Genomic DNA, 13,897 nt, shown 5'->3' on the forward strand with positions numbered 1-13,897 from the left:
GGAGCAAACCAGCTTTGCATCTAGACTAGGCTACAAGTGGTTAGACTCTGCAGACAATTGTACACTTTTTAGCAGACTGAGAAAAGTATTAAAGCAGCAAAACAACTCACTGAATATTTCTCTCTTTCTCTAGTATGAGTGCATAAAGTTTTATTTTGTATTTTGGCAGAATGTTTACACCTGGTTTGATGAGTTGCCCACTAGTGAAACTCCTCTTGGAGGTCTCTTCCAACCTAGATGATTCTGTGATTCCTCCTTTGCTATCAGCTCCCCAGAAGTGGCTTTCACAGGCAAAGCCACAGTGCTGGCACTCAGGACTTACCTCTCAGTGTAGCCTCCTCCAGGTCTATGTCAGTTGCTCAGTTGGCTGCTTGCACCTCTGGACAGTGGGTAGAGCAAGCAGTGAACCTTGTGCAGCATATGCTCATGGGTGGCACCCCTTCAAAGTACATGCTGATTTTGCTGCAGGTTTACTTACAGGCTATGAGCATGTAGATGTGCACACTTCCCTGCAAGTAAACTTCTTGCTAGGGCCAGCTATATGACAGCTTGCAGATCTGGGTGAGGACAAGGAAAGCAGCAGCAACAGAGCAACAGCATAGTGTGGAGAAGAGGACTGCCTCTTAACTTCACCTGTCAGCATATTTTCTAGTGAGAATGAGGGAAAAGCTAGGGATTACTCATCCTGACATTTTCCACTACTACTGAAGAAGACCTCCCTGCCTTGCTGGAAAAGATTCTTTCATGGTGCTGTTTTGGGGGCACTATGATACGGTTAGGATTTGTCTGCACTGCAGAGGTAAAATACAGATAAATTTTATTCTCTAGCACATATGTATATGTTGCACCTAACTTGTTCTCCCCTCAAGCCAAAATTAAAGGGTACCAAAGCCTACACAGTGGGTTGACTTCTCTGTGGGAAATAGCCTATAGATAACTCCCCAGCTACTACCACTAGCACCTGTAACTTCATAACGTTTTCTAACTCAATTTAAACTAGCTTGTGTGCAGTTAACGTGAACAAGCACAACTCAAACTAATTCCACAGTGACGATTTATTATTAGACAGTAGTAGAAATTCTCCTATACAATATAAAATATCTTTGTGTGAATAAGTGAAGGCAGTGTCTTTCAGAGTTTAAGACCAAATGAGACATTATCGTATTTTTCTGAGTTCCATGAGCTAATTCTTAAATCAAACTCCACATCCTTTGAATGAACTGGAACATAGATAAATTTCAGACAGATGATCTTCATGTAAATTTTTATCTTACAGAAGGAAAAAGAAGCCAGAGAGACTGAAGGCTTTTAAGGGGAACAGAAATCATAAGGATGGCCTACTCTTACTTTCTATTATGCTTTCTAGTTGCCGTTCTTAACAAAAAATGACATTTATATTTTAAGAAGATAGCATAGCAAAATAATTTCTCAAAATACTTGAAATTGTTAAAGATTTTCTATGATATTTTTTCTTATTGAAGCAGAAGTATTACTTTTTCATGTTATTTTATCTATAGCTAGTAGTTATATGAGTGCTGGAAAAATGTAATCTTTTCCTTTTTTCCATAGCTGCTATGACTGCTATGCCTAACCTCCAGAGTTGACTGAGAGGAAAGGCTTTGAAGTTGGAGTGGTTTCATGTTTTACATTTTTTGTTCCAAATATCTAAACTTAGTATTTATTCTGTCCTGAACAGAAAGTTCTAGCAGGTATAGATGATTGAAAGCAATAGCAGAGCAGTCCATTTCATAGATGTGCTAAGGCTTGTAAAATTTTCTGTCTGCATTTAGCTGTCAGTAAGATATAACAGTATTGACATGAGATCTCATTTTAACATGAATTTTGATCGACAGGGATGTTTGTTGTACTTAACTCATGTCATGTCTGTGTATAACAAGACTTTTGACTGACTCTTTCTATTATGTTGGTAGCATTGCACTGTATCTCAGAAGAATGCTTAAAAGACTACAAAGATTTGAAGAGCATTCAGGGGATACAAAATCTTGCATTTCAGAGGAGTCGCCACTTAAAAAAAAAAAGTGTGAAGCAGAGGCAGTGCATGAAAGCACTTAATCTAAAGCAACTTCTCAGAGTCATCTGTAAGAGAACATACTCTGACTGTGGCTATGGTAGAGTAGCATGATTTTAAATGTTTTCTACCTTAACAGCTTTAGACACTTTGCTCTTTTAAAAAATTAATCTAAACTTATGCTTCCTAAATGTCAAAAGCCAAGAAGCAAATGTGTGGTAGGTGTTTCCCGTCCTGAGCTATATAACATGACTGGTACCATGAAACAACATCACTTGCTCCAGGATGTATGCTTGGTGACAAGGATCTGCACAAGCATCAGCAGTTTTGTGTCCTAATGGAATTCCTTTCCTCAGATAACAGAAGAGAGCTGAGTCATTTCTTCCACAATGTCCTGGCCTTTCTGGATAACATTTGCTCTTGCTTCCCCTCCCACAAGAAGTCAGTCATGACTGCCTCCTGTATTGCTGGCCTTTACATTCTGCCCATTGTCTTTTTAAAATGTGCTCATTTCCTCTGTGTAAACTGAATGAAGATCTTACTAATAGTGTTTGCCAGAGTTTTGGAGGGTATTCTCTTTGGCTAATGAACACATCCGCCAAACAACAGGGCAAAAACATCAACAAACCAAACACATTAGGGAGAGATTTCTTTTCTTGGATTTATTATTTTTTCCTGTTGCTTTGTTTATTTGATTTTCATTTATAACTGTTGCTTTAACTGAATTGAGGTATATGCTTTCTAGTTTATAAAGTTGGAATGACAGGAATGACAAACAAAGAAGGGATACGTACAGTATGAGACAAAAAAAAAGAAAAGTGTCAGCTACCAAGGCTATATTTTACCTTTCTTGATTTCTCCAAACCTTTTAATAGTTGAAATTCAAGTTCTGGATTTCTAGTTTTTGGAAATGATGGTGGAAAGAAGCTCTTGTAGTAACCCATGCCCTTCATTAAGGTTTGCAGAATGTGCAGGAAATGTAACTGTACAGGTGATTCTTCCCAGTGAACTCATCCAGAAATAACATGAGCTAGTGGCTACAGTACTAATCCTAAATAGATGTAGCATGGATTCCTTTACTGATTTTACCACAGAAGAATTATAGCGTGCAGTCTTGCACACATCACCTCTCTGTCTCATTTTCACTCTCAGGAAAATAGAGAGATTTTACTACCCTTTTCTCTGAAAACAGCAGATTGAAATACTTATAGAAGTTCCATAGTTATTGGCATTGACACACGGAGACACTGTTGCTGGTCTGTTAGCCTTAAATCTAACTCTCAAAGTTGCTTCACTTCTCTGAGGTTCTAAGACCACCTTCCCTCTGACATCCACAGAACATGGGATATCATGCAAGCTTGTCTTGCAGATTTGGGGAGAAACCATCTCAGCCCAATTATCCACACTTGAAAAGAGTATTGTTTGAATAGGTCCAATACTTAATGACTTTAATGGCTATAGTTTCTGAAGACAGCAGCCTCACTGGAAACTCTCAAACTTTTCCTAGATCTGAGTGATTCAGCCCACACGTGCTGATATGTGATGGAAGATGATGTGTCCAGGGGCTGCAGGAACCAGCTGACCCTGAAAGACCTCCTTGCAGGTGGGATGGGGCTGAGCAGTGGGGCTGTCTCTCCTGCCTTTTCAGTGTTCTCCAAATCATTAAAAGAAGGAAAGAGGGAATGTGGAAAGTGGGATTTTTCAGGCATAGAGAGAGGATTTGAGACATGACAAACAAGAAATGAGGCCAGGAATGGGAGAGCAAGGAGGTAGGGAATTAAGAGTGAGAAGAGGTAGTAAGCAGCAGTTAGGCCAGGTAGCTACAAGAATAATTGGATGAGGTGGGGAAGATTTTGTCTCACAGAGGCATCAGTAACCACAGCAATGCTGCTGAAGACAAATTTGAGAAGCTAGTGGTAGATATGAGGTCAGAAAGTCAGACAGCGCAGAGGTAACAAATGCTAAATGTCTCTATGCAAATTTTCTGTTAAATCATACTTCGTAAGCCTTTTTTTTCCTTTTTCTTCCCAAACACCTAATTTACTCTGTATTTCTCAGATCCAAAGACCACAGTAACCAATTACAGCATGCACATGGCAAAAGAGCATGCTTGACTATGCCACTGCTCCAAAAGAACCAACTCATTTAATAAAGTCACTCACATTATAAAGTATTTCTGTAGTCAGTGGCACAGAAATTCGTGGAATCCGTGTCTCAAAAGAAAGATTTCTATTAGCTGTACTTGTAGTTGTGATGAGAAGGTAGAAATCAATATCAGTGCAGTCATATTCAGAAGGTTCTGAAGTCTTCCAAAATCTCTCTGAGATGAAACTGAAATCACCACTTGCCCTCTTGTTTCATCTTTCTTTTCTTTTGTGATTCACTTTGGTGTTTTCAACTGGTGAGCATATATTTTACTTAACTGCAAACATCACCTACCCATTAACTGTAGAACACAGCATATTTCTGCTTTCTAGCTAATGATGGCATTTGAACAACATATTATAGGATAATTATTTAGTTTGTTATCTAAATTATTTATGTAGAGTAGATAAGTAGCAAAACACATGGTTGTGCTTCCTGAGGAACTCTTGTGCCTGTTTTAATTGCTTCTCTTCATTTTTAATTAAATTTATTTTCTGGATTTTCATGGCAGTTATATATTCATCTTGTTCCCCTTCATCTAATTTTCTCTTAGCACAATAAAAATGCTTTTCTTTGAAGAAGTCATTAATGAGTCTAAAGCTTATTGCTTGTCACATGTCCAGTAATCACACAGTTTGCAATGTGTGTCTGTATTTTGCAGATGTTGCTGAAGATAAATTATCCATATGTTGGAAATCTTATTTTTAGAGATTGCAGTATCCCATCCATTGACTGTCAATACTTATTTTGCACATTCTTGTGTTTAAGATATCTCACAGCTTTATGTTTTTATATCTGACCCTTTTCCTAAATTTCATATAATCCTATCTCTATTTAAACTTTTACAAAACTGTTGGAGATTTTCAATTTACATATGCAGGACTCCTTTCTTTTCTGGAAGTTTGCATTTGATATGTTAACATCATTTTATATCTTATTAATGAATCTCCACTGCTACTAGCCAAAGAGGTTTGATAAGGCCTTTACAACTCTTCTTTTCAATAATTAGCATTTTTTTCCTAATGACTTTTAAGCAATAGCAATTGTCTGATAGATTATATCAGTGGTTCTACACATTACTAATTGCTATTTCCATTGTAGCTGTTACCAAAATGTCTTTTTCACTCATTGTGTAAATATTTGTGTAACACTACAAAAGGACAAAAATACAAGGAAAGGTGAGAACTGTGAGGGAGATAAGAACAAAGAAACACAAATCTGATACAGCCAAAGACAGAAAGCCAAGGAAATAATTCAGAAAGGTGCTATTTTGTCATAAGTGGCATTTTGATTAGACTGAGAAAGAGAGCTGTGAAGAGCAAAACCCAAGAGATGGGACTATTCAATTTGAATTTTCAGGGTGTGGGGAAGAGTTTTACAGAATGATTGTTTTTTAAGTGATGTATGAAATATTTTTCTCATACACTTGAGATTGGCACAGAAGCGAATATTTCACTCCCTCCCTCCCTCCCTTCCTCCTTTCCTTTCTTCTTTCCTTCCTCTTGCTTCCCTCATTCTCTCCTTCCTTCTTTAATGCTTAAAGCTGATCTTGAATAGCTTGATTTTCTAACTTTAGTTAGAAATAATTGTCTCAAAAGTTGCTGTTTTCTGCTACTTCCCTACTGCCTTTTGTGGGTTAGTGGGTGCACTGATAGGTGCCATGAAGTTAAGTCATAAAGAATTTCCCCTGCTCTTGACTGAAATTCTGCAAAAGTGGGATCAACATGTCATGGCCATATATTTGTGCAGTAAACAGCTTTTCAAATAGCAAGTGATGTGATCCATCTTTGGTGTAAACCCATTACAGCACAGGTGAGTTTGCCAAATCTTTTGGTTTTATATGTTTATATTTAAGTAATTTAAATATAGTAATTTAAGTAAGTAATTTATATTACTTACTGGTACATATTGCAGAGCGGCTTTCATATTGACATAATTTACTAAATGTAATTATACTAATTTGTATTTGACCATAACATATGTTTTATATCCTGCCTGACCTTTTTGAAAAACTGGTATAGAGGGAATTGTAAAAGAAATCAAGTACCCATTAACTACTGCTAGCTGAAAAATACTTCCTCAATACATGTACATGTAAGAGTTTGGTTATATATGTTTAGGTTTTATGAGGATGATGTCTGTTTGCTGATCTAGAACTGCTGTTAAAAGCTGGTTCAGAGATGCTCTTTCTTCTCACAGTAGAATTTGTGAAGAGTGAAGTGGGCAGGGTAATTTATTTAAGAAGGACAAGAATCTGGAAACATTTAAGACCAGTAATTTTTAGGAGGTAATTTAAAGGAAAAAAGCAGTTATGTATATGGATGAGAAGGCCAAAAGGAAACAAAAAGAATAAATGGCAGAAAAACAAGAGTTAAAAGAAATAATGGAGGTAAATGAAAAGTGAAATACAATGGATAGCAGAGCTTTCATTGAAAGGAGACGTTGCTATTGTTTGGGACCTTCTTCTAGCGTTGTATCATAGGAGGTTTACCTTACTAATGGGGATAGGTAGGGGTACTTTATGAAATTTTTGTGTTTTGTGTACCCCATCAAAGTGGCTTGGTAATCTCTAGGAGTTTGATAGAAACAAAGAGAAATCAAACAGTGGCTTTTTGTGTTGTGTCACTGTAGTGGAAATCCATGCAGCAAGTATCTTCATCAATAGAAGCCCTGCCACTGAAAGTAAATGAAGCAAAGAGGAAGCATAAATTTTATTATTATTAAATGTGCAAAATAAATGAAGAAAACCAAGCAATACCATTTACTATATTTTACAAGCATTCTAAAAAAGAAGATGCAAATATAATGTATCTGGGATAACACAGGTGAGAAGGTCAGCAGTCTGAGAAAAGCCCATGGACACAGCACTGCTGACAGGCAGGAATAAGAAGCAAGAGCTCTGAGAGGACAGAACCACAAATACTTTTATGTATTGTGTCTAAGGCATCAGTCTTAATGCTTTTTATTTTGATTTAAGTTTTTATCCTATTTATACATTATTGGTTTTGATTCTAATGATGTTTATTCAATTATAGTACCAATTCAAATATAGTACCAATATCAAGAAAAAAACAAAAAACAAACAAAAAACCTAGCTATTAATTTGAATTAAAAAAGCTTTCCTCTTTTCTTGAAATTCAAAAGAAAAAGTGATCTCCCAATCCTCATGCAATGTATATTTCAGGATATTCAGAGTTATCAAATTAAACTTCATGAGTGTCAGAGCAACAGCTCACAATCAGGCAAGGAAAGGCAGGAAACGCTTGTATTTGAAAATAATAGAAGTGCTCTAACAATGCAGCTGTGCAGAAAGAAAGCTTCAGAAGCACAACTAAAGCAAATCAGTGCTGTATTTTGACAGGGAAAAACTATTATGAAAAGAGCTTGTGCAGAGGAGAAATTTATCTTTTTATTAGATCTCACTTCTAACTAAAGATAGATTCAAATCATAGATCTGAGCAATCTTGAATTACTCTGGTTCTAGAAATAAAAATCTAACATTTGGAATTCTGCCAAACTAAATGATGAATGCAAACGCTTATATTAATCTTTATTTCTCCACAATAGGAAAGAACCCTCAGGGAATAAAATAGTTTGTATGTATGTAGAAGAAAGAAAGAAAGAATCTGTGTACACCCAAGAACACTCACCTAAACTTAAAAGAAAGGAAGCATATTTTTAATGATTGAATTTCCAATAACAATTTTTACCTCCAGATTACATGTTATTTTTTAATTATTAATATTTATTATTATTTCAGATGTGAAACTTTTGATTATTAGAATTCATAAGATTACCTTCCTACACAATTAATATGCTATTAAATATGGGCTACCCAATATTCAATAAACACAAATTAACCAAGGTCTTCACCTTAAAGTTTTGCAAGAAGGCAGTGTCTTGCAATATGTTTTATACTGGAACACAATAATGTATCAGTAAAATAACATCACAGATTAAGGTTGGTTAAGGTTGGCAGGGACCACTGAAGGGCACCTGGTCCAACTCCCTGCTCAAGCAGGGCAATCCAGAGCAGGGTGCCCAGGCCCATCTCCAGGTGGCTTTTGAATATATCTCCAAGGAGGAGACTCCACAAACTTACTGTGCAACCTACATCAGTGCTCCATCACCTGTACAGCACGTAAGTGCTTCCTGATATTCAGAGGGAACCTCTTGTGTTCTGGTTTGTGTCCAACTCTTGTCCTGGCACTGGGCACCACTGAAAAGGTCCTGGCTCTGACATCTGTGTACCCTCCCTTCAGGCATTTAGACTCATTGATAAGATCCCCCTGAAACTCCTCCTCTCAAGACTGAACAGTCCCAACATAACCAAGCACCCAGCTTTATATATGCCTTTTTCTCCATCTTACAGCCTTGTGGTCTGGATGTGTTGCCAGGATATGTAATGTGTGTCAAGTCTCCCCCAGATAGAGAAAAACCTATAATTCAGATGACTTTTTTTTTTTTTTTTTTTTTTTTTTTTTTCCCCAGGGGGAATATTAATGAACTATCCAGCTACCCTTCCTCCTTCTCTTCTATTCAGTCTGCACTTTATAAGGGAAAGCATGAGAAAGACTGAAGTATTAAGTTCTCTCAAAGACAATTTTAGGTGCCTGGTCTCTAGGGAGGATTTGGATGCTAAACAGATGGGGGTGTTTACCCACAGCCCTGATTTAGAAGCGTAATCTCTGGAAAGGATTGGGTTGATATTTTTTCTCTTGCTCTTTTCTTTCCCTGTTTGCTAGCAGTATGTCTTCCCCACACTCAGTATGCTGCTTGTTTGGCTTGTCCTTGTGAGGCATTGGTTTAGCTGCCTGGACACTGAATTCTGGCATTTTGCTTCTCAGTAAGGGACTGGGCACTGAAAACCTAAGTGCTACAGCCCCAGCAGAACTTCCTAGGCAGGGTTGTGAGACTGGCAGTGGAGCTCAAAGACCTTCAAGGTCAGTACAAAATGATCCTTCCTGCCCAGGGGTGGGGTCATGTGGAAGTATGAGCATCTGCCCTAATAGTGAGGTACCTGAGTCTTTTATGAGGTCTGGCTTGAACAATATTATCTAAAAATTTTTCTAGTGAACGTGAATCCTGTCAACTCTTAGTCAAAGTAACACACTGTTAAACTATTTTCCTACTATTACCACCAAGGTGGTACTCAGTCAATAACACCCAAGGAGTATATTCAACTTGCTTTTTATATAATGCAATAATGACTGCAACTTGTCACAAGAAAATGGTCATTTATAAAGTGGACAGTTTATAGATCATTTGAACTGATCTATTATATCTTTGCCTATGATTTCTGTACTGCAATGTCCTCAGATCCATAAATGGAACACAAATCTATTGTGTGTGTGTGGAGGCAGTTGAAAGCAATTGACTTTAATTAGGCATTATGAAAAAAATCATAATTGTATGTTACAGGTGAGAATTTCCATTCTTGGATAAAAGCCTATTGTTGCCATCGTCTCAGCAATTAGGGTATAAAATGGTCCTTTGAGATATTGCTTCTATTAACTAGGCCTGAGAAGCAAAATCACAGTAAGCAGAGGCTAGAATAGCAGGGTATTAAGTATTGCTGTGAATGAGGATTTGAATTTTATTCCACATTAGCTTGACTTCCAAGGGAAATTAGGTTTATGGGATTGAATTGTCCCCATCCCACTATCTGCAAATCTGTCATTCTTTATCTGCTTCAGTACTGTTTGAACCTGCCATCCACTTTCAAGCAGTCCTGACAGAGATGTAGTCAGTCTCAGCTATATTAAATTCCTTCAAGCTGCAGAAAACAAGCTGCTGAGAACAGGAGGAAGAGTTAAATGAGCATCCCACTGGTGGGGTCCCTACAGAGTGAGATCAGTTACGTTATTAGACATCAAAGAATCCCCAGGACAGTGGCATTATGAACACTCCAGTCACCACAAAGCTTAAAGCAGAACTTTATCAGACATTAAATGATGCAAGTGAATGCCCCAGAAAACCAGACTTAATTTCTACTCCCTTAAATTTATTTTTTTAGGTATCAAACTGTGACTTAAACTCTTTCTCTCCTTGATTAGTTGTTAATCCCATGGTATGTACCCATGCTCTTCTCTACATGCAGTGGTAGTACTGACCAGCAGATCGTCTTTAAAATATTTCTAAGGATCCATCAGAGAAACCACTTCTTTTAGAACTGTGTGAGAAATAAAAATAAAATGCAGTATATAAGTAGAATATCCTCAAAAACAACATTTAAAATGGAATTCCAATACTACAAAACACGCAAATAAACAAACCAAAACCCTTTCATGGCAATTTTCATAAAAAATCGCTGTTTTTAAAATGTGACCTAAACTGACAAAATCTAATTGATCTTGGGCTTCAACCTTACAGAATTTGAAAGATCTCAGGTATTCCTTCTAAATTCCTTCTAAATCTTTACAAATATATTTGTCTCTTGGACTGCTAGAAATGTGAGAGAATATTTACAAGGACTGTCGTATGTCAAGGTAAATGAACAGACATGGGACAAGATATTCTAGTAATAATAGATCTTTATTTTGTATTTCATCCTCCTATCTTTTCATTTTTTGCGATAAGTCTATATAGGAAAAGTGAGATTCTTCTTTCATTTATATAAGCTTATAATGAACTAAGAGCAGAGTGTTAATAGAGTCCTAAAATGTAAATTCTCCGTATTTCAGAAGCAGCACATTTCAATTCTCTATTTTCTTTTTTGATAGCTAAAGAGAAAAAATTGCTGGTTAAGGTAAATATTTATTTATTTATTTAATGTGCTTCAATGTATTTCCCAGTTCTACCTGCATGCTATAAATATCACAAATTTGCTAAAACAAATAGAAGATAACATATCTGGTGGCCAGGAAATCATTAAATGTAAGTGCTCCCAGTAGCTGCACTGGGGAAAGCATGGGGATCTGTCAAGTTTGTGACACAAGTTTTCAGGCAGAGCTCTGTGCAGCAGAATAAGATCTACGGAACTGGAGGTTTCAATACACATTTCCCATTCTTGAAGCTCTGCTTTTGCTTCTAGAATCGATGAATCTTGGATTAATTTATTTAAATGAAAACAACAGATGTTAAATTTTGCCCTTCACTGTTATGTTAAAGGAATCTTTACCCATGCCTTTGTGATGTTTTTTAAGCACTCATTACTGAGGTAAACTGGAGTGAGGTGGACACCAAATGTAGAATATGCAGAATATGTCTTTCTGCTGATTTGAATTCATTTCTGTGAGTACTGTGTAGCTTTTGACATAAAAGCCCTGCTCTGTTTTGAAGTTTGATTTCTATGTGCTCAGGTTCCCAAAGGGGATAGACTGCAAAAGCCCAAGATACTGTGTTTACTGATGAATGCACTTTGGTAGCAAAGTGCAGACACTGAGGCTGACTGAATCATGGCATTGCATTACCAGGGGATGTCGGGCTTGCAAGCCTGTCACTTGAAAGGCAGTGCATAGAAATCTGGAAAGGTTTTCAAAAGGGTGAACTGTGACAGAAGTAATAGTACAGATCTGTGGAAGCTAAAGATAGGCTGTTTTTTATTTTATTTTATTTTATTTTATTTTATTTTATTTTATTTTATTTATTTTATTTTATTTTATTTTATTTATTTTATTTTATTTTATTTTATTTTATTTTATTTTTCTTTCAAGTTACTTTCTTCATCAGATATTTACTTCTTACCTCTAACTAAAAAGTAAAAGCTAATTATGACTGCAATATTGTATTTAGGGGAAACTCAGAAGTATTTGTATTCTGATTGTGCTTCATTAAATCATGGCTGAAACATTCTGCTTCTTACAGCTCAGACTAGGAATATTTCATTTTCTTCAGTTGTTTTTGTTCAGTATTCTTCATTTAATGATACCTGTTAAGCAGCAGTTTTTCTGTTCACTTTTTATTACTATTCCTATGGTTACAGAGAATAACCTTTAGTTCAAAAAAGTATTAGGACTTGGCAGAACAGAGAGATAGGGGACAGTTTGATGTGGTGCCTGTCTTCTGAATAACTCTGTATGATGAATACATCTGTACTCAGACACATGGGTCCAGGAGAAATAATTTCATATTTTCTTTGAGTTATTTGCTTTCTTTTAAAACTTTTTGTGCCTTTTTTATTATTAATATGCCACTTATTAAAAATATCCACAATCTAAAATTAGCTTTTTAAATTTGTATGGCTTCAACTAACCAAATCTCTTTGGAATCTCATATCAAGTGTAAAGAGAGGTTAGCAAATTTTCTCTTGAGAACATGGCACCTGTATTGAAGGAAGTTTAACTTACCAGTGTTGATTCCCTTTGCTTAAAATCAGAAACATGTCTACCTTATCAAATTTTAAAAAAACAGTCAAGGCAGACCAACATAGGACATTTAACGTATGTTAATCTGTCAAAACACAAAAGAGTTCTTGTATTTTTAAATAACAGATTTATTTTTTCACATTTATCTCCCTCTACTGTTATTGTAAATAAATTGTGTTCTTACTTTCATCGTCCTTTTACAACTCTAGATCTTGGATCTTTACAACTTTAGATCTTTACAACTTTAGAACTTGCTTGGATTCAGCCTCCTGTAAGAACAGTTTAGAATTAGCCTCTTTTCATATACTTTTATAATAATCATCAATAACCAGAAACTTTACACAAAGGCTCACCAAAATTAGCAGCATTTGCATCTAACTTTATGCAAGTCTTTCACTTTTCTGCCTGATGAAAAATATTCAATTTCTTTGTCAAGTTTTATGGTTAACATAAACAAAATATACCATGTTCCCCGTTGATCTACTGGTTGGTGTTGCTCTCTGAATAATTCCTTCTAGTGACAATAGTAATCTATTACACTCACAGCATCATATCTTCATATGAATATATTCATCCTGAATACTGTTCATCACCTAAGCAAATCACAATATCCACAGCTTTGTGGTAAGAATTGGTGTATTTGGCAAGAACAGGGCTCACGTGAGATGCAATGGGAAAATGCTTTTTATCAAATCATTTGTTTTGCTGACTACTGCAAACAAAAGCAGAATGGCAACTTAGAGAAGTGATTATTTTTCACTGTTATAATGCTTTTTTTTTTTTTTTTTTTTCCCTGTAATTTAACATCAGTTCTTATTCCCAGTGGTGTAATACTAATGGACTTATTTAATTTACCTTGCTCCATGTTTTACCATTGATGTTTTGTCCTGGCTATGTGTTAGCACATACTTCATTAGGATGTTTTTTTGTTTGTTTGTTTTTTGTCCCATTCTGGAAATAGAAAGCAGAAAACTATTTTAGAACATGGGTTTAAATGCTGATTTCCCAAAATGCAAATCACATCAATTAATCTTTCATTCTTTGCTCTTATATCAGTCTTTGATATAAGCCCAAGACCTCAGCCCAAGCTATCCTGAAGGGATCTAGATAGAGAGTCCAGATGCTCTGTTTCTACATCTATACTGCAGTCAGTCCTATTTCACTTAAACTAGAAAAATTTGATCCCCACTCTTTGTTTTCTGACAAATTATTATAAATATACCTACCACTTGCATTGAACTGTTTAACTGTACTATTTGTTTAGATCCCACCATGATAGGATCATATCAAAAACTATAAACTGAAAAATCTATCTGAGAAACAGGACAGACCAGCTTGTGCTGAGCTACTGCTATCCACTGAACAAGCTAGCATAAAGGTGGGTGGTGTATAGCTATTCTATGCAGCAGTGTTCACT

The sequence above is a fragment of the Netta rufina genome (assembly GCF_964035555.1).
Source record: "Netta rufina genome assembly, chromosome: 5".
Taxonomy (NCBI): Eukaryota; Metazoa; Chordata; class Aves; order Anseriformes; family Anatidae; genus Netta; species Netta rufina.